Consider the following 20,476-nt stretch of genomic DNA (forward strand, 5'->3'; position numbering starts at 1 on the left):
ACGCTTCGCTACAATAAGGCCTTCACAAAAAGAAGTAAACAATGGGTTATCAAACCAGTGTTTGAGGATATGCAATATGACTTTATTGAGAGACTTATTGTTGATGTCCTAGATAGGCACATACATGGAGTTGTGAACAAACCTGCGCAGGGGACAACTGCATTGCCACCCAACATTGCCTCTGTTCCATGTCCACCTAAAGAAGAGCTCATTGAGAAATACACATCACGGTTTAAATGATTGTAATTTGATTGTCTGTTCTCTCGAGTCTCCTCATGTCGCAGGCCCATTGAATATGTGTAGCTATGTATTGTGTAAATAAAAGTGATTGCTCTGTGAGTCCTGTGAGATGGCCTTGCACTGAATGTAGCTAACTAGGAGTGTGTGCTCGTTCAAAGTGAAGGTCAGCTGCTTTGATTATTTTCTCGGGTGCCGGAATGGCCCACGACTCAGTATAAGGTTCTATTGTTATTTGACCTTGACAGGCCGGGACCATCCCGAAAGACTTCTTTTTGGGGGTGTGGAGCAATAACGTAAGAAACGATAATGAATATAATTTCAGAAACGAAAGCCATTTAATGTTCGTTCATTAGAAGAAATAACGTCGGCATAGAAGGAGTGGTATTTCGGGGCTGCCCTACGCACAGACACAATGGAAAATGCAAATATAATGTAAGTAACTCTTTAGATGAGTTTATACCGCAATTTAATTACTATACAGTAGCTTTAAAGACGGGTTAAGTTGTACTTGTTCGTTCTATGTGGCATATTGTTTTGTACCGCGCACTATCTTGAGGAGAACCATCTCCTTTTACGGAAGCACCTCAAAACCTTCCTCTTTGCTTCTGCTTTCTCTCTCCCTCTCCCCTGCTACAACTGGTCCACTGTCTGCGACCTCGGTCCTGGGCCCTTCCACTCTCCACCTGCACTGCCTCCCTGTCAACCCCTGCACTGGGGGACTGTCTCAGTATCCTACAGCCCCCCCTTGACGTATAATACCCAGTTGCACTGTCCTAGCTATGAAATAATTTCCCGACCTAATATATAAAATGAATAATTTTAATAAAGATCTGATGGTGAGACTAATTTCATTTTTTATGTTTTTAAAACAGGTACATCCTTCATTATTGTATGTGTCACGAGTACCAGACACCGGCGGATGGCTTTTATAACCGCCAATTGCTTCTCCGCGTGAACAACGTTAGCACCCTGACCATTTTATGGGACGATCGCCAAGTACAAGTATGCCCTTACGCGGTACTAACGGCTAGATGCAACATACAGACCATTGTGGTGGCCTAGTGCCTCGTTGTTGGAACAGCCATGCGATTATCAGTGCGACCGAAGAGCTTATTTTATCGTAAACCAACACCCTGTGTACTGCACATGAACATCGCTTGCCTCAAGACGAACTATTTTGGATCGAGAGCAAAGAAAAATGCAAATCGCAGAATATTCTCTAAACATTTGATGTCCAATAAATGTACTTTGCCAAATGGACAATATTGCCGTTTGCTTTTAAACCACAGTTTCATATTCCGAATTGTGGCGCTGTATTGTGAGATGATCTAAGACCCTGTGTACAGCAAAGGAACATCGCGTGCCTCAAAACGAACTTTTTGGAACGTGAGCAAATAAAAATGCAAATCGCTGAATATTCTCTAAACATTTGATGTCAAATAAATGTACTTTACCAAATTTACAATCTTGCGGTTTGATTTAAAAGTACAGTTTCATATTCCCAATTGTGGCGCGCTGTGTTGTGAGCTGATCTGTGTTGGTTTCCGGGTTCTGTGTGTAGTCGCGTAGAAGACGCCTGGGCGCGTTTGCCTACGCAGCACAGTCACGTCACGGATAGAGGCAGGGAATATGAATGTTTTGATAAAGTCTGTTTCAGGGGCGGGGGATTTGATTTAGTGCCGCAAAAGCAGGTGAGCCAGGGCGATGGGGGGAAATGATAGGATTATCAGAAAATGGCGGCTGATTTCGAGTGCGTTAATGGACGAAAAGTCGGGTAAGGTCCATAGGAAAGTTTTCTACGATCTACCGATTTATGCTTAAAAACACATGGCCGAACCGTAGGGACAATAAAAAAAAAGTCCCGGAACTATCCTTTAAGACCTCCAGCCAGGTAATGCACAGCTCTGAATGTGGTGCCCTATGTCCACTGGATATTGTCCCAATGTTGTTCATCATAGGGTCAGGTAGGGCTTGGATTGGGTGAACCGACCACTTGACTAGTGTGGGGTTTAGGAAGTATAAAAAGACCATTGTAGACTATCCAGACCCTTTTGTGCTGGTTCTCATCTCACACCAGACGTTCCCCTGTGCTGCCTTTCCCTCCACCCAAGACCACAAGCCGGCTTGGATTTAGTTCCTTCTTTCGGCTTGCCCCTGACCTGACCTCCTCCATGGAAGGGCCAGGAAGTGTTATGATTGGGCAAACTGAGCACATAACCATTTTAATTCTGAGTAAGAAACAGAAGGCCCTGGTAGAGCATACACACCATGTGTGCTGACTCATCTCTAAACTAGAAGCTTCCCTGTGCTGCCGCTCCTGCCTCCACAGATCTCCAGCCGACTACTATACAGCAAAAGATTGACGCCCATCTGCCCACCAGCTCCTGTCCTGACCTCTTCCATCCAAAGGTAAGGCAAGGCTTATATTTGTTGAGATATATTACTGGAATGGGGCTCATGAAGTGGCAAAAGCCGTCATTAAACAAGCTGGACCCCACTGCACTGACCCTCAGCTCCCACCTAAAGGTGTTTGTACTGATGCTTCTGGCAACTACTGATTATGGTAATGGCCCAAATATGATGCCCTCTGGAGGTCTTTCCCTGTCCGGACAGCCACCATCAAAGCATCACAAAGGGCTTTCATTGGGCACGCAACTGCCTGAAAGCCACTATTCAATAGGTGTCTCCACACCAGGCATTTTAGTGAAGGGCATTGAAATCAAGTGCTTCATCGTGTTGGCCCACTTACGACTGGGATGGGAAAGAGATCCTTCACCCAGCCTTTCTTAGCGTAAACTGGCCTCCTGTTGTTTACTAATTGCTCCATGCACTCTCCCTTTTTCTTTTAATTTACCACCAAATACCATGCTTAGAACGTCATTTTGTTCACCTGCGGCCTCGAACACCTTGTTAGAATTGTTACTACATTTTGTTCACAAAGGGCTTTGAGTTATCTGATTGAATTGTAAATGCAATTTGGTCAACTATGGTCTTGCACACACATATTGAATACACATTGCATTTTGGTTGCTGATCACCAACAGGACCTGTAACTCACTTACCCATGAGTTTTGGCCAAAGCCCCTGGTCCAATTACAAAGGGTACCTTAACTCTCCTCTCATTTCTGACCAATCCATTATCTCATTTTTCACCATGTGCCTTTCCTTCCTTCTCATGTCCTCTCTTTCTGTCACTCATGGTCTTCCCTTACACCCATGATCCATTGCATCTCACCCCAAATAAACACCCTCTCCCACTCTGCCAATCACAATCCATCTTCTGCATCTCCATGGTACCCTGGGCACTCATCACTCCCATGCACGTAGCACTCTAACCTATTTCATCCTACATGTTATCCTTCAAATGCTCCTTCAGCATCCTGCACATCCCATTACCTCTCCACTACCTCACCCAAGCTTCAGGAATGCCCAAGAGTCTGCAATAAAACCTGTTTTTATCACTGACCTCTTTCACTCCAACCACACTGCAATGGCCATCACTGAAACCTGGATCTCTCCCATGACAAAGCAGCCTTGGCTGCACTACACCCAGAACTCACAACTTTTTCACGTTTCCCTCTGCTCTTTGAACATGTTGGTGGTGTTGAACTCATGAGCAGCCAGATTATACCATCTGCCCACCTTCCCTCCTATGCATTTACCACCTCCTCCTAATACATAGCAGTAGAATTGATTTCATTTACCCCTATTAATGCATCTATCTCCCACCTGTCAACACACATTTTTTTCCTCAGACCTACAGCTACTGCTCAAGACCAGTCATGATGGGCAACCCCAACCTTCTCATCATATCTTAGACTCATTAAAACAAATGTGGCTAGACTCATTCGGACAACTCACTTGTGAGCCTTCATAAACTCCCTTCACACAGTAGGGTTTTCAGCTTGCTATCTTCCACCCTCAACTTTGCTTCTTTCTCATTTGATCCACCTACCTCAGATCATTCACTTATTTGCTTCACCATCTCTTTACCCTCCCCGCTAATACCCTGAACCACCTTGCTTATCACTATGAGTTTAAACCTGAATCTATAGCTCCATACCAAGAGTAAGTCAAAACCTTACTCAAATCCCTCTCTCCCCAGCTTTCCCAATACGTTGGAATTGTCTTCACCAAGTTCAGTGTCACACTTTCCACATTATTTGACTATCATCATCCTACTTGCTACTATACTCACCCTTTCCCTAAACCATAGCCATGTATAATCTCAGCCATGCAATGACTGAGGACATCCATGTGCCTCCACCAATCCTGCTGGCACAAACGTCTGTCCACAATTCCCCTGTCTGCTTACAAAGTCTCTCATTTTGCCTCTACAACCTTTACAACCTCCATTGACTTCTTTGCTCCATTCTCTCGGCTGGTAATTTTGAATTCTACTCTTCCAAAATTACACAGATGTATGATACCTTATCAGTTCCTTTATCCCTCCCACCTCCTCTTCCTTGTCCCCACATCCTATAGCCACCACCCTCACTTCCCTATCCCACTTGCCACGCTATACACCTACAGTTTCTTCATTCTGCTAGCCCATGCTATGCCAATATTTACCCCATTGCACCTAAACAGTCAAAGAACTCGTATTTCAACCTCCTTACACCCAGGGATGCCATTTCACCAAAATGCCTGGGATAGCAGAGGGACATCATATAACCCTTGACCTCTGATGACATCACAGGAAGTAATGTAATTTGACCCCAATCTGAAGTGGCATCACAGGAAGCGATGGGACACAGCCTTTCACCCCTTGACAAAACAGGAAGTGGCCTCACATAGCATTGTCCCTAAGTACACTATGGAAAAAATGGTTACAATATCATAGTAATGTGATATACATTTCATACAAGAATGTATCACCATATGTACTATTAATATCAGTGTGTATAGGCCCATATTACCAAATGACTGTGAATGCAAGCAGACGTCCAAGGCCAAATGATAATGATAATGATGGGTTATTATACAGCACTTACGCTTCAGTTCTTTATATAGAACAAATATACATACAATATCACCCAACCTGTATTGGTACTTATTTATCAAGGTTGAAAGGCTGAGTTGGCCTTGCCGTTATTCGAACCTGCAACCCGCAGATCACAGACACATCGCAGCAGCGAGCGCTCAACCCACCGGCTATAGCAATTTTAGCGGCTATATTAAAATGAGCAATTGCATGTCTGAATGGTCTCAAAGTTGGAAAGCAAATTACACTCTATAGTGGATACCCTTTAAACTGGTAACTAACATTTCACAGCAGGCCAGTTCATGTGCAGGTCTGGTGCAAAGGTGGCCACATGCCAAGCCTACGTGGATCTTCTTTTCAGGCTTCAGAGATTGGCAAAATGCATACCATTGGGAGGGTTCATAACTGAGTATTGAAGAATTCAGAGTAGTGCAGGGAAAGCAGTGCACTCACACGGCATCCCATACTCTGCGTAGTTGTTACCTCATACATGCAAACAAACATCCTAAACAGCATGCCATGGAGATAGGAAAGAGAGACACTTTATAACAAAGCATTAATTGTGGCACAATGAAATCAAGAGCCATTTTATGTGCTATGGTCAAACATTTCTAAGCTGTACACAAGCTTTTAGCCACAAGGATTTTCCCAAGTGACCGAGAACACAGAGATGGAATGTTTTGTGATGATCGTAACAGAGACAACGGCAGAAAAAAACATGCTATAACTGCAACTTTCGAAAAGCAAAATACTTAGTCCAACATGGATGCTTATTCTACTCAAAATGCTTTTTGGATGTTTTTGTCTGCATTGTGAATTTGAGGTGTCTAATGAGTCTAGCAAATATTGTGTAGAATTAGAGAAAGAAAAAATGTGTTATTCCTATTCTTTCCTATTTAGGGTAACTGCTCAAAGTCTTACACTTGTGGAACATCCTGTTTATTTTAAGAGGCCTGAACTAGATTGTCAGCCACACCAAAAACAAAGAGCCACATGGCGCTGGCCACAGCCCAGCAGCTTCCAATAAATGATTTCTTTTAGGGGTAGCAAGGGAGACCACAGGGGTAGCAAGGGAGACCCCTGCCAAAACCAAATGACGTCCCTGCTTACACCTCTCCTTCATCTTCATAGTCCTTCTCTCCACTTGCATTTTCCTTACCCAATATAAAACAGTCATCATAATCTGCATTCTTATGAAACTCTGCTGACCACAACAATCCATCCTTTTATACACCACTCTCTTTTCTTCACCAACACTCCAATATCCTCTAGTGAACTATCTACAACTACATGTTCAGGTTCCTTAAAGAACAAGTAAATACTCCAACGAAACTGCACTCACCAATCCATCCAACTTTCTAAGCACAGCCCACCGTGTATAGTCAGCATGTTATAATTTGACCTCTATAGAATTGAATTACAGGTAACATTGAGTAACAACCATATTTTATATCGGTTTTCTTAATTTCAGCTACATCTGCAACATAGGCAAATGGAGATAATTATAGAAGTGGATGATACTAGTGTTTTGGTTGAACACAGAACCCAAATACTTCCAGCTATTAACAACCTCCAACTGGTTATTGTCTACAGGTCATTGTATTTTTCTGTGTGCTAATTCTGAGGGATTAATGGTAAGGACATTGGATTTGGAGGCATGAATCTCCTGGTCCAGAAACATCAGAAAGGTAGCTGCAAAATGAGCTCATTTAGAGAAGTGTTAAACTGCTTCTTAAAGCCTGATTTGTTAGTGTTATATATCCCAGTGCTGCAAAGGTCTTACTCAGGTCATCTAGAAGTGCTATGAGCCGGTAGTTGGTTGGATCCTCCCTTTTCCCCTTCTTATAACTGGGACCAATGTGGGTTAATCTCCATATAACCAGGATAGATTTCATTTACAAGATAGTTCTGAGCCGTGCTTAAAGTTCTCCTTAAGTGCACTGTTTGGAAGACCGTCAAGAACTGGCTCTCCTTAGGGATTTCCTTTAGTAAACGGATGAACACTAACTTCAATGTTGAAGTCTTAGTTCCATAAAGAATTCATCAAACTTACAACAGGTCGACCCTGAGAGCTAAGACATTCAAACACCAATGGAAAAATGGCCCTTCAAGGCAGCCTGTGAAACAGGCTTAATGTGAGTAAACACTAGTAAATAATTGACATTGTTTACAGGGTGCTAAGAATCTCACGTTTTTCTCAAGTCTAGAACAAGTATGATGCGCTCAATGTCTCGCTGGATCATCATGGCTCTATCAGACTTTAGCCAGTTTTTATAGGCTAATTTAAGCTTTTGTAATAAATGGAAGCACACATGGTCATGCCATGTTTCAAGAGTCTATACCACTTCTAAATTCCCTTTTTCTACTTTTCATTGGCTTGTCAATATAGTGGAGCCGGTGTATCTTTTTGTAATTTCGGCAAATGAACAGCCTTCAACATGCTACCCATCACAGTAGTGGGATACATCCAATGAAACACTGAGTTCATGTTCTAATGAAGAACTCCAAGAGGCAGCAGGTACATTCACACAGGATCCTTTATTTAAGATGACACAAGTAGATGACTCAGAAAAGCGTAATAGCCGCAGAGGGATCCCACTGGCACCCCCACCTAGGCTTACATTCTCCAGCTGCCTGGAGTCAAAACAGCTTCACAAGTACACATCATAACCACACACTCAACATGCTCTCAGTGATATTATTCACTCATGCACACAGGGAAAGAGGATATGACACATCTCCCTCTTTTCAACAAACAAACTTTCGGAAGCAAGCACCGTAAGAGGTCTTATGACCTAAAATCTGACTGCACCAGCATGCCGGATAACATAGCAACTTCCTACAGCAACTCAAGAAAACAAATCTACTCCCATCTGAGCCTGCCACTCTCGCATCTTAGGCCTTCCATGCCCTAGCACTACCCACCTTATGATTGGGCTACAGACACTACAAACTCAACCAACGAAAATAGAGCAGAACACCTTTTACCTCTTCTGCCGTCCCAGGTCTCGAGGCTTCTGCTCTGGAGCACATAACCACACATTAGGGCGTAAACAACCTAACAACGATCCCTACTGTAATGGAAGAAAAGGGCGTCAAACTAGCTGTCAGCTGCAAGGAATGCAAACCACAGAAATTCAGATCAAACGACCTCTTAAATACAACATATTCAGAAGAGGGAAAACATTTACCAACACATATACCTCAAACAGCAGCACCCCCGCCCCCACTCATTGCACCAGAAGAATAAAATGACTAAGAAGAGGGAAAGGTGAGATGTTTCCAAAACATATGTACCTTTAATTAATCGGTCATGTGCACCACCTCCACCTCCTACAACCTACCTCAATCCTCCCATACCTTTGCACACTGTCACGATAATGAATGATTCTCAATGCCAAAACACTCTATTTCTAATGTGTTCTTCTTACCTTCATATCCATCCATGGTCTTGCCTCCTATCTTGCTCAAGGCACATACATACATTCTATTGATATCTCACCACGCGATTGAGATTGCAGACATCATCATGTCAAATAATCTCGTCTTCCTTGCAGTAACAGAAACCTGGCTGCGCGATGCAGCTGGCCCGTCTCTCGCCCTAGCGGTCTCCGACAATTATTCCATTCTTAGAGCAGATAGAACCAACTCCAGAGGAGGAGCCACAGCCATCATCTTTAGATCTACACTGGACATGAGACTAGCCACCTCGATTCCTTTCGCTTCATGCAAATCCTTACCAGTCAAATTCCAAACTTCACCCAAAAGTACGATCACCATTCACCTATTATATAGGCATACAGGCCCTTTAGGATCATTCGAAGAAGACATCACGTCCCCAATTGCTGACAATACCAAACTCACTGCACAATACATTATCTTAGGTGATTTTAACCTTGGCTATAAGCAACCCAACGCCTTGTCAGAACATGGCTTCCTTCAAAAAGTCACCCAACCTACCCATGAGAAAGGCAGGACACTCGATTGGATAGCAGGCCTAAATTGCAATATTACAATAAAAGATCTGTCACCCCTAATATGGACTGATCACTAACCCCTCCCATTTTAGCTCAACATTAACAACCTAGAGTTGAAAAAAGTTCAGTTGCACCACCTTGCCTTACCAGAAACAAACATAATATTACAGCTGAGGCCACCATACCTCTAGTTATCCTCACACTCAATGCATTACCACCCACAAATGATATGAATCTGATGGTAGACACATACAATGAAACCATGGCCAAAGTTATACACACCATTGCCCCACTAAAGTTGCGTAGTGGTAAGCCAATAGTTCACTTGAACTCCTGGTTTACCCCCAAACTTAAATTGTTACGCACAGAAAAGAGGAAACTTGAAACGCTTTCAAAAAATACACCCTTTTCAGATAACAAAACGAACCTGGCAAACATTACGGCCACATATAAAAACGAGATTATCTGTACTATAAAAGAAACCTTCAATGATAAATAGAATAAGCCAACCAGGCTCCAGCACCAAGAATTGTTTAATATCTTAATAGAGCTGGAAAACCCCAACCCACCTGTGGACACTTGCCTCAAGGATAAAATGCTTGCACCATCAAAATTACTGGTCTCTAGACCAAATAGCTGACAAACGTCACCAACTAACCACATGTAATCGAACCAGTCTGACTATGCTGCATCCACACTCCATAACTCAGGCTTGAAATTTACCAACGTCTCAGTACCAGTACCAGAGGTACAAAAAATCATAGCCTCACTGAAACCTTATAATTGCAAAGGCGACAGCTTTTCAGCACAGATCATAAAAGATGCGGCCAGCGATCTGGCTCCTTTTATCACTAAACTCCTCATTCTCTAGTAACTCTGTACAGTGTCCGGTCAAAGGGTCGACTACAAAGGGTCGAATGGTCAAAGGATCGACACCAAAGGACCGAAAACAAAAGGATCACATTTTTCTTTTAAATTACATTTTTTTGGGGGGGTTTTCGTTTATGGAAAACACGTGTTTTTTACCACAAAAATGGGGGTTGGGGAGGAGACCCCCCAAAAAAAAATGCACAAAAAAATCCTTTTGTTTTCGGTCCTTTGGTGTCGACCCTTTGACCATTCGATCCTTTGACCTACAACCACTTTGTACCATGCAACCTGAAGGAATCATGGGTACTCCCATTGCTTAAAAAGTAAACGCTAGATCCGTCTATACCCACTAACTATAAACCGATCACAACAGTCCTTTTTCTATTAAAAATCTTAGACAGGGTTGCATACTTGCAAATCCAGGATTATCTTGAGACAAACTACTAGGAACCCTACAATCTGGCTTCAGACCCCAACATGGAACGGAAACGGCCCATGTTGACCTCAAAAGCCAGATTGATGAACTAAAAGACAAAACTAAAATGGTACTCTGTGACCAACTTGCTTCAGCAGCTCATTTTTATCACGTGGATTCAATCATTCCTTGACAATAGGACCATGTGCGTCTTCTCACCTATGGCAGTGGCCGATCCCATACCTATCACCTGCAGCATACCACAAGGCTCATGTGTCTCGCCTACTTTGTACAGTATCTTTACAAAGCCTCTATTTGATAAACTGGACCTTCTGTGCAGACCTTCTATGCTGATGACACAAAGATAATCCTACCCTTATCAGGCTCCTATGACACTGATGTACTGCAAATCAATGAGATCTATACCATCATTCAGGCATGGATGGCCCTCCACGGTCTCTGCCTGAATGATAAAACTGAGATTCTCCTGGTCTACCAACCTACAGAAACTTAGCCTAAACTACACAAGTATATGCATAGATGGGAACAACATACCCATTGTCAAAAATGTAAAATCCATAGGTGTTTACCTGGATGCCAACTCCAAACTCACTAAACATGTAAATATGACCGCCTCAGCCACTGCCTATACTGGCAAGCTGATTAAGGCGTGTAGACATATACTGCCACCCAACAGTTGTCTCACATTAGCCAGATCACTCATACAGTCCAAACTGGACTATTGCAATGGGCACCAATAAATCCATACTCAACAAACTGCAAATATTGTAGATGCACTTACAGCGGCCTTAAACATACCTAAAAGAGAACACATATCGGCTACCCGAAAATTCGGCAAATGGCTGTCCATAGAAGACAAAATTGACCTGAAAACTCTTTGCCTTACCCACAAAGCACTGAACCACCGAGCCCCACCTTATCTTACTGACAAATTCACCTTGACATCCACTACCCGTACCACGAGATCCACCAGCACCTCTTGCCTAGTGGTACCCAGATATAACATCAAAAGAACAGGCGGCTCCAGCTTCCCCGTCCTTGCCTCCCAACTATGGAATACACTCCCACAGGACATCAAATCTATCCAAGTATTCAACAAATTCAGAAGTAGTGCCATCACCTGGCTACTCAATAAAAAGTAACTAATTTATGCTGTGTATCATAAGTCTTGGTCCTCTTCTGGATGTATCATGTGCCTTTGTAATGTATTGTATGATCTGTATATATCCTGTGTCACTTTCATTTTTGTATAATCTGCATCTTGTAGCTGTCTTCTTATCTAGCGCCAAGATACCCCGGGTCAGGTGCTCTATACAAATAAAATAAACAAACAAACAAACAAACTCTATGCTCCTACTATCTCCTAAACTTCTCCATCCACGACTCAGTTCCTCAACTTATCCTTACTTCACTGGAATGTGCTTCCCTGGATATCAAAATCATCTCATCATTTGAATGGTTCAAGGGCAGATTCAAGCCCCAACAAAAGTCCTGCACGGGGTGACTCACCCTCCGTGACTGATTCCAGCACTGCACTCCGGGACAGGGAATGCTGTGAAAAACTGGCAAACGACTGAGCAAAATCGATGGGAACGTTTTTTATTGGTAAAAACAAAGCACAGCAAATGCAAAGCACACAAGGCAAAGAGGTAACTCGTTTCATGCTCACATTTGCATTTGTAAAGCACCCATTTGTAAAACACCCAAGACAGAGAACATCAATGCGCTGTTTCCATCTGGTTACATTCATCATGATAATTGTGACATTAGTCCTGTAGTAAGTGTGTTTGTTATGCCTGCTTCCAAGTCCTTGTGCCAGATTTCTGTATCCCATTACCTGGCCCTTTGTCCATCGAATACTCATTCCCAGATATCTTGAATCTATTGTACAGGCACCATCTCCTGGTACTTCCTTTGTCTCCTGTTTTTAACCCTATGGATGCCATTTCTAGTTGAAAATGACATGTCAAACAACAACAAATATGAGAACAAATGCAAAATGTTCAGTACACCCACTGATACTGTATGGCACCTCACTCATGATTGCCCTATTATCTGTCAATTTCCTTTGTAGGTGCTACTGGTTGAAAAACTCTGAACCATGCACGCTCAATAAATACAATACATATAGTAAAAGTCCCTTTCATCCAAGTTGTAAAATGGATGTTATCACTGTGGCCCTCATTACGACCCTGGCGGAAATGGAAAAACGATGGCGGAAATGCAATACCGCCATCGAATAGCGCTCGGTGCGATTATGACCCGTCACCGCAAAGTACAATGCCATTAGCGACACCGCAGTGAACGCCAACGCTAACTGCACCAAGTACGCGCGCGCGCGCCATGCCAAAACCGCAATTACCACCATGGCGCAACGGTACGCGAATTCTGACCCCAGCGGACATGCACCTAACGCCATCAAGCACGGCGGAAAGTACCATTCCGCCCTACTGAGTGCCTGTACACCGCTCCCTGGCCACATTGTACAACTCCCCGTAGGTGCAATGAAGCCACACAATGCAACCAGTGAAATGTACAAGTCATCCATGCCTGCCAACGAACAAATGAATCTCAAGAGGGGCCAATGGAAGCTGCAGGGCACAGATGGCACGAATACAGAAGCCACACAAATGGACATGACCTCAGTCACCCTCCAAGAAACGCACGCAAACACAGGCACCTGTGACCAGCCATATTCTGATAATCACATCATACCACCAATCCAACTGGCTGACCGGCATCTGTTACACAAAAGCCATTCCCCCGCCCCTGAGCATCACATCACCAAAACAGTCACATTGACAGCCCTCATCCCTGACCTCACTGGGCTTCGTAGGCAAACGCGCCCAGCACAGTACCACGCAACTATACTCCGAAGCTGGAACCCAATGCAGATCTCCTCACAATACATCGCTCCCCAAATAGGAATATGACACATCACCTGCAAAGAAGAACGCTACACGGTTCATATCAGAATAGGAATAAATGCACAACAAATTCACCAAGCCCATACAGCCATCAGGCCATGAACTCCAAAATACATTTCACCATTGTGGGCTGCATCCGCAAGAAATGACCAGCTACATCTTGTGTGACGCCCTGTACCCTCATGGCACACAGGGGCTACATTCTCGTACGAAAAGGCAACATGGAAGCGCCTCGACCCGCAGGGCCGTCCCAATAGGGAGGCACTAGTCCAGCTGAAAGGCCGAAATGTTGCTCCTAGCCACTAGTACAGCGTAAGGGCATGTGGCCCATTGGCGATCGTCCCATAAGATCGTAATGCTGCTCCACTGATTAACACGAAGCAGCAGGTGTCGGGAGTAAAATCCATCTGCAGGAGTGGCATACAGATGGCAGTGGCAAAAGGGGAGAATATACCTGTCACCCAAACGAAATGAAAAAGAATAGTATGGCCATCAGAACTACCTTTGAATTACCCACTTCAATGATCACACCAAATCCACAGCCATATGCATGCTAGCCCACTCCAAAGGATCATCACCAACCAAAAACCACTATCGAATCATAACTATCTATATCGAGGTGAAAACACTATCACAAACGCCTGCTTCCATACTCACATGACATGTGAAACTTCCATTGAGTCTGTGCGTAATGCAGCCTGCAAAATCCACTGTGCCCCAGCCCGTAATTCCAGTGTTGTGAAGCAACATGTAATTGGGAACGTCCGGCCTTATCGCCCACTTCGCTATTGCGCATCCCATACTATTCATATCAATCATTGCATCCTCGCCATGGCCCCTGTCCCAAGGACATTGAACAATAGAACGTTATATTCGCAGTCAGACCTGTGGCCATCTCCTCGCCGCTAGCTGAAAACCGAAAGCGCCGCCCTTCGAATTCCTCATTTGCAACATCACGTCGAAAAGGCATCTGTGGCCGCTTGAAATCACAAAATAATCCATCTAGTGCGGCTGTGTGTGAAAATGGCACCTGGCTACACTCACAAATGGGACGCCCCGCCAGTCGGTGAACCGCGGTACAGAGCTGCATGAGGGTCCACCGTCAATCGAGTACTACATTCCACTGACCCTTCACAAGTTTGTTCCCGACAGCGAATATAGTATGTGAAACAATGGGAGCATAGCAGAATCAACATATGAAGCGATATCTCACTGCCATCGGGATGAAATACATGATTGTAATAGCAAGATGCCATGCGTCGATTTGTAGCGTTGTGTGCGGGACGTGCTCGCCCAAAGGGGAGAGCAGCTTGCACAGGTGGAATGAATCACCACAGGTGGAGGCTATACAGCTTGGAAACACATAAATTGCACACCCAAACCCCTCCCACAACCACACCCACTCCAAAATGCTGCCGGCAGGACTTGCGATGTTGGCCCTGGGGGACCTGATAGCACTGCAAGTACTCCAACTTCAAGAAGAAGACGAACACCAACTACTACAACAACCGGCCGCACAGAGGAGACGCAGGAGGAGGAGGATGGCAAGGCAGGGCCAGCAAGGCCCACCAGCACAGCCATTACCACCATACAGGCATCCCGCAATCCCACGCCTCCGAGCACATCCGTCCAACCTCACTGATGAGCAGATCCACACCCTCTACCGTTTGGACCGGGACACCATAACCGCCATTGTGGACATGACACACGCTGACCTTGTCAGCATGATAGATAGCCCAACCGCCATCCCACCCCTACTGAAGGTGGTGTCTGTACTCCACTTCCCGGCCACAGGCACCTACCAGCACACAGTCGGACAGTTGCATGGCATATCACAGCCACTGTTCTCACGGACACTATTGCAAGTGCTCGATGCCCTCCTGAAGCACGCAGACGACTACATCTCTCTACCACGCTCGGAGCAGGAAATTACCAACACAAAAGTGGGATTCCATGCACTTGCCGGCATACCGGGTTGCATTGGTGCCATCGACTGCACCCCTGTGGAATTGGTTGTCCAACATGCCATGGAGGCCCAGTACCGCAACCGAAAACAATATCATTCTCTTAATGTACAAATGGTGTGTGACTAAAACGGGATCATTACACATTGTTGTGGCCGATTTCCTGGATCAACCCATGATTCCATGGTCTTACGGAACTCTACAATACCACGCTACATGGAGCGACATGCAGGGAACAGATCCTGTCTACTCGGTGAGTCTCATTTCATGCATGATAATGTGGGGTATGTGATGCGGCAATGACCTGCCAGGAAGGGGGGGGTGCTTACGTAGCAATGTCATTCCTCAAACATCCTTTATTGTCCACATACAGGTGATGCCGGGTATCCACTGAAGAGATGGCTCCTTACACCACTCCGGAACCCACAGGACCAGCATGAGGAGGACTACAACCATGCCCACTCACGTCCCCGTGTAGTCATAGAACAGGCATTCGGCCTACTGAAGGCTCGTTTCCGCTGCCTCAGCAGGTCTGGCGGGGCACTCCTGTACCGCCATGAGAAGGTTGCTAAAATGGTCATGCTACACAACATGTGCATACGTAGAAATGTGCCCATGCCCCCTGACGCAGAACTGCAACCACCAGATTATGGTCATGATGTGGGTGGGGATGTGGCAGAACCTGAAGGTGTCCGCGAGGCACAGGAGGGCCGTGAAATTCGTCAGATTATCATAGATTCATGCTTCTAGCACTCACGCCTGGTGGTTGATACATGGACACGGGAGTTGTGGCACTGTGTGTGTCCGGAACATGCACAATATGGACTGTACGCCTATGATGGCCTCGTACACAAAGATCAATGTCCACACTTCTCATTGGATGATTGTGAAATGTTTATAGCATATGTGAAATTGTGTTACACACCCCATCGACCCGCCACCCAAGTGAGCCCAACACACCCCCTCCACCCTCCTACCTCCACCCCGAACACCAGTGTCCAAGGATGCTCATAGTCAGTGGGCAGTCGCTATTGCAAGCCCCCTCTCCGGGTATCAGGGGCACCCCTGCCTGTGGAGCGCAGGTTCCTCCCAGATCTACGTTGGGGGCTGCCCTGGACGGAACTTGCAACGGATGATGTCTCTGCCTGCTCACGTCCATGCATGTCCCTAAGGGTTTGTGAGAGCTCAGTGAGCACACGGCGCACAGCGGCAAGTTCAGCACATACGTCTTTGGACGTCGCATGCAGTTCCCCCCTCAGGCTCTCGGTGCTTCTCTCCATTTGTACTCTCAGGCTCTCGGTGCTTCTCTCCATTTGTTCTCTCAGGCTCTCGGTGCTTCTCTCCATTTCTGCCCTTAGTGTCTCTGTACATGTTTCTATGGCTGCCTTGGTACCCCCACATTCATCAGCATGCTCCTTGAGGAGCGTGGCCAGTTGCTGCTGTTGCTCGATCACCTGGTCGAGGGACTGTTGCCTCTGCTGGGCCATGGCCATTTGCGGTGGTGTCACAGAGGGGCTGATCACCTGATGTTGCCTTGCCACAGGGCTTGTGGGGGATGGCCAGTCGTCGTCTTGTGAGTGCCCCTGCGTGGTATCCTCATGTTGTACGGGATGAAACAAACAGGGGGATTGAGACAGGTCATGGATGGATCGTACATCGACATCACCGTTTTCTGTGTCGGAGCATGCTGCCATTAATGCAGTGTCACCTATGGTGCTGCTGCCACCAGAAGCAGTGCCTTCTGTGGCATCCATTGGGGGGGCCTATGGTGGTGGTGGTGTTGTAGCCATGCTGGCTGCTGGGGTGCCTGTTGAAGTCCCCTACTGTGTGCTGCCACTTGATTTGTGCTGCAGCCGTGTCTTGATGCGTGCAGCTGAGGTGGAGGGTCTTTGGCCGTTGGTCTTGGCCCTCTTTGCAGGTGTGCTGGTAGGGGTGTCCTGGAGCTCGTCGTTTGAATCGGACCCTGTGGTGGAGTAAAGGAGGGCGAGCGTTATTAATGGGTCTGTGGAAATTGGAATGGCAATGTATCACATGCATTGGGGTGGTACCTGAGGGTGATTTGGGTCACGGCCTTGGAGGTAGTTTCATTTTTGTGTGGATTGAGGGTGCAGTTGTATTGCAGCCTGCAGTTAGGGGGTGCCTGCTGCACGTGTAGAGGGTGTTTTTAGGGATTTTAATTATTTATTTATTTAATTTGACTTTTAATGTCCGCTATCAGGCCAATGTGAGTGGACGTTCTCCTGGACATGTGTTTGTGTTGCACTATGTGGACACATGGTACTTCACATGATTGGACATTGTGGTTTTAGCATAGTTTTATTTGGGCCACCTACCTGATTCTTCGGATGTCTGCACTCCTTTCTCCATCCCTCCGACTCCCTCTATGGTCTCCATTCCAATGGTGGAGGCACAGATTTCTTCCCAGGGGGTCAGCTTGATGGGTGATTCCGATCCTCCCCCGGTAGCTGTGGCAATGTTTCGGTTTGCAGAAAGTATGCTACGGACGCGGATCCGCAGGTCGTCCCATCGCTTTCTGCATTGCTGTGGGTTGCGGGGTGCGGTCCCCACCGCACTTACCCGCTGTGCCACCAGGGCCCATATGGCCTTCTTGTTCGCAAGTGCCGTCCTGGTCATTTGCGTCGAGAAGACGACGGCAGCATTCTCCTGGAGGGTCTCTGTGAGCACCGTGAGTTCCTCACGTGAGAAGTGGACCTGCCGCTTGCGGTCGCACGCTTTTTTCGCTACTTTTCCCATTGTTTTGGTTTCACGAGGGTGGATGTCGGGTTGGGATGTCTCTCAGGGTAGTATTTTTAATGGTTGTGTGAATGTTCTTGTTTTATAGGTGTACGGTGTGCTGTTTCCCGTTCCGGGTCCATGTTTTTGCTTCCGTTTCCGTATATTTACGGTCACCGTATTTTCCGATTGCCGCTCTTTGCGGTGACCGCTATGTCCGGTGGCGGTATTGCACCTAGGTCGCCGTACGACGGCGGTGAGGGGCGTTTTGGGGACATTTCCGCCATCGCGGACTTTGCACTTCCGCCATGGCGTGGTGCTCGTGCCCGATGGGTCGGAATGAGCCGCACTTTGCTCCGTCGTGCAATGGCGGAAACGCTATTTACGCTATGGCGGTCCGGTCGGTCGATTTCCGCAAGGGTCGTAATGAGGGCCTGTGTCTCTTAATATAGGGGGCAGAATATTCCAAACCAATTCAACAGTAATCAAAAATAGCCATCTCCTAGCATTGTGCAGAACACTCTGCACTGTACACCTCTTTACTCCTGACAAGCGTAGGCTGTGCAAGGTTGCACTTTGGTACAACAAATTGCCAGCAGACAGAGAGACATGGTCCCTGCAAAAGCCTAAAGATCATAATGGTCAATTTGTATTTAATAACGAATACAACCAGCAATCAGAACAAGTTGCACAGTGGAGATAGGCTTGAAGCAAGGAAGACACCACCATATTTGGGTAGCAGCATTTTGCACACGATGTATTCTGTGGATTAGACACACTGGGTGCTTGTTGTACATAGCCCAATTTATGTAGTCAAGAAAGATTGAAAAAAGTAGTCTTTAGGGATTTCTGAGGAGACAATACAAGCAGAAACAACCATATCTAATTTTTCAGAGGTAAAGGTAGCTGCCATTATAAACCAAGGCAATGTCTGACTTACTAGTAAGCTTATTGTTTACCAGAATGCCTAGGATTTACTTGCGGGTTATATTGCAACATCGCCTACAATCAATTAAAGGTGGTTTGCTTGGCTCCTGGACTAACCTTAGATGTCTTTCAAAATACATACTCATCATAATTCCTGCCAAATATGGTTTCAGTTCCATCCAAGTCGATCCAGTTATTGTGTGTTAGAAAAACATTTGACTCTATCGACCATAACCCTAAATGATATTGTCCCTTGACATTATGCAATGAACAACATTGTTAGTATTTTGATCCCTGAATGATGTGGCAGGACACAGGCCCACTAATGAGACATCAGAACTCATGCCTATCTGCCGTGTCTGGTCCTTCAAGACTCCTACTATAGAATGCAACAGTTCCTCATTTGAACAAGTTTAGAGTTATACATGCACTCATATTTAGAGGATACTGATTACATGTATGTTCTTTTCAGTTGGATCAATTAGTGTAGTTCTGATTGGAGCAAACATTGCAGTGAATCCTCTCTTGTTGCAATAACAAAAGTGATTTGTTCTTTCTACTGGTCAGTTATGTGCCCACGTAAAAGTGGAAATAAGTAAAATGTTGAATCCAAAGTCTAAGAAATAACAGGATAAAACAAGACATTTGCTTAAACAAATACACATGAAAAATGACTTAGTATCTACTTAATACAATTAAAATTTACAAATAAAAAAGTGTAAAGAGTACAACATGCTCCAACAAAGCAATTAACACAAGTAAATACCGATAGTCTCTGAGCTGGAGATATCAGGCCCAGAGTCCTCCACCTTTTGAGTTAATATACAATTTCTAACTTATTTCATGTATTGTTTGACATTGTTTGATATTGGGCAGCATGTAAGAAAAATATGTCACTGGCAAAAGCAAATGGTTTAAATGTCACATGTGTGGAACTGAGTGCTACAGGGGATGATTAGGCAATGCTGGTGGCGTGAAGATGAATATGTGGCACTTTGTTGCTGCTGTGCAAATATGTTTTAGACATTTCTTTTTTTTAGTATGACTGTGGTGGTAAATGGATTCTGAGAAGAGGTTATGGGCTGAGATGATACTTGCTCAGATTTCACAATCAGGAAATTAATGATATTGGGGAAGTTATTATTCTTTGAAGTATTAATGTTCTCCAGGTGTTGCTACACTCAAACATGTAACATCATTGTTAAAAACCATACAAGTAAAATAGAAAACTTTAAAGTATTTACAAACAATGTATTGAACTACAAGTTCTTATTCTGCAGTCCAATCATTCAACACTTATCTAAGATATTCTTATTCTGGAATTATGATGTTTCGGTTTTGGTATCTAAGGTGTTATTTTCTTAAATTTCTACGATTTTTATGACGCATAAAACACCCACACTCTGATCCATAGTGGG

This window comes from Ambystoma mexicanum, chromosome 8 (genome assembly GCF_040938575.1).
Source record: "Ambystoma mexicanum isolate Mex_15411 chromosome 8, UKY_AmexF1_1, whole genome shotgun sequence".
Taxonomy (NCBI): Eukaryota; Metazoa; Chordata; class Amphibia; order Caudata; family Ambystomatidae; genus Ambystoma; species Ambystoma mexicanum.